The sequence below is a fragment of the Petromyzon marinus genome, unplaced genomic scaffold (assembly GCF_048934315.1).
Source record: "Petromyzon marinus isolate PM22_M1 ecotype Great Lakes invasive population unplaced genomic scaffold, UKy_Petmar_22M1.pri1.0 PM_G_Scaffold_43, whole genome shotgun sequence".
In the NCBI taxonomy this organism is placed as follows: domain Eukaryota; kingdom Metazoa; phylum Chordata; class Hyperoartia; order Petromyzontiformes; family Petromyzontidae; genus Petromyzon; species Petromyzon marinus.
The window spans coordinates 1,977,501-1,980,000 of NW_027422995.1; positions in this window are offsets into that span (position 1 = coordinate 1,977,501).

Sequence of the window (2,500 nt, forward strand, 5' to 3'; positions counted from 1 at the left end):
AGAACTCCCTCTGAATGGGAAAAGGGGTCATTTTCGTGTTGCCACATTGCATAGGAACGCCATGAAACTTCCAGAGGCATTTGCAGCAGAAAGGCACGTGCACTCAAAAATTTTAATATTTTTCACGCATAGACCCCGTCAAACGCTAGAAGTTGGCGGGGATGTCTCTCTTGTGGCTCACGGGGCTGTTAGGGTCGCACAGAAATGCCTCGGAATGGGAAAACGGGTCATTTTTGTGTGGCCACATTGCATAGGAACGGCATGAAACTTCCAGAGGCATTTGTAGCAGGAATGCATGTGCACTCAAAAACGTCTATATTTTTCACGGATAGACCCCGTGAAACGCTATAAATTGGCGGGGATGTCTCTCTTGTGGCTCACGGGCGCTGTTAGTTAGGGTCGCACAGAAATCCCTCGGAATGGGAAAAGGGGTCATTTTCGTGTTGCCACATTGCGTACGAACGGCATGAAACTTCCAGAGGCATCTGCAGCAGAAATGCATGTGCACTCAAAAACGTCTATATTTTTCACGGATAGACCCCGTGAAACGCTAGAAATTGGCGGGGATGTGTCTCTTGTGGCTCACGGGGCTGTTAGGGTCGCACAGAAATCCCTCGGAATGGGAAAATGGGTCATTTTCGTGTTGCCACAATTGGCATACGAACGGCATGAAACTTCCAGAGGCATTTGCAGCAGAAATGCATGTGCACTCAAAAACGTGAATATTTTTTCACGGATAGACCCCGTCAAACGCTCGAATTTGGCGGGGATGTTTCTCTTGTGGGTCACGGGGCTGTTCGGCTCGCACAGAACTCCCTTGGTCCACCTGATTCGTGCATACAGGCAGCAACTAAAACTCTGTAAACCTGCTGTGAGGACATCTAAACAGTGGACCAGTGAGGCTGTGGAAGATTTGCGGGCGTGCTTAGACTGTACTGACTGGGATATGTTCACGACTGCTACCAATAGTCTGGATGAACTCACAGAGGCTGTGACGTCCTACATCAGCTTCTGTGAGGACTGCTGTATCCCAACACGTACCAGGGTGAACTTTAACAACAACAAGCCCTGGTTCTCAGCAAAGCTCAAAAGGTTGAGGTTGGAGAAGGAGGAAGCGTTTAGGAGTGGGGATAGAGACAGATTCAAGGAGTCGAAGAACAGGTTTAGCAAAGCGGTGAGAGAGGCTAAACGACTGTACTCAGAGACACTAAAACACCAGTTCTCTACTAACGACGCTGCTTCTGTCTGCCAAAGGGCTCAGGCACATCACCAACTACAAACCCAGAGCGCCCCACACCACTAACGACTCCCGCCTAGCCAACGACCTGAACGAGTTCTACCGTAGATTTGAAAGACAATTGGACTGTCCTGAACCACCCCTTCCCACCCAAGAGGCCCCATCCCCCACCCATACTACAGAAACGACTCTCTCCTTTCAGGAGGGAGAAGTTAATGGGCTTTTCAAGAGGCAGAATCCACGCAAAGCAGCCGGGCCGGACTCTGTCTCTCCAGCCACCCTCAGGCACTGCGCTGACCAGCTGTCTCCGGTGTTCACCAACATCTTTAACACCTCCCTGGAGACATGCCATGTACCAGCCTGTCTCAAGTCCTCCACCATCATCGCTGTGCCCAAAAAGCTAAGGCCAACAGGACTAAATGATTACAGACCGGTCGCCCTTACATCTGTGGTAATGAAGTCTTTTGAGCGCCTGCTCCTGGCACACCTCAAAGCCATCACAGACCCTCTCCTGGACCCCCTTCAGTTTGCCTACAGAGCCAACAGGTCTGTGGACGACGCAGTTAACATGGCCCTCCACTTCACCCTACAGCATGTGGACGCCCCAGCATCCTACGCCAGGATCCTGTTTGTGGACTTCAGCTCTGCCTTCAACACCATCATCCCTGCCCTGCTTCAGGACAAGCTCTTCCAGCTGAACGTGCCCTACTCCACCTGCAGGTGGATCACAGACTTCCTCTCTGACAGGAAGCAGTGCGTTAAGCCGGGAACAGAAGTCTCTGACTCCAGGTCCATCAGCACGGGAACTCCTCAGGGCTGCGTCCTTTGCCCACTGCTCTTCTCCCTGTATACCAACAGCTGCGCCTCCAATCATCTGTCCGTCAAACTCTTGAAGTTTGTCGGACGACACCACCCTCATTGGGCTGATCTCTGGTGGGGATGAGTCTGACTATAGGTGGGAAGCTGACAACCTGGTGACCTGGTGTAGCCAGAACAACTTAGAGCTAAATGCTCTAAGGACAGTTGAGATGGTTGTGGACTTCAGGAAGAATACAGCCCCACTCACCCCCATCACCCTGTTAGACTCCGCAGTCAAAATTGTGGAGTCCTTCCGCTTCCTGGGCACTATTCTCTGCCAGGACCTCAAGTGGGAACTGAACATCAGCTCCCTCGCCAAGAGAGCTCAACAGAGGATGTACTTTCGACGGCAGCTGAAGAAATGCAACCTGCCAAAGACAATGATGGTGCAATTCTATACAGCGA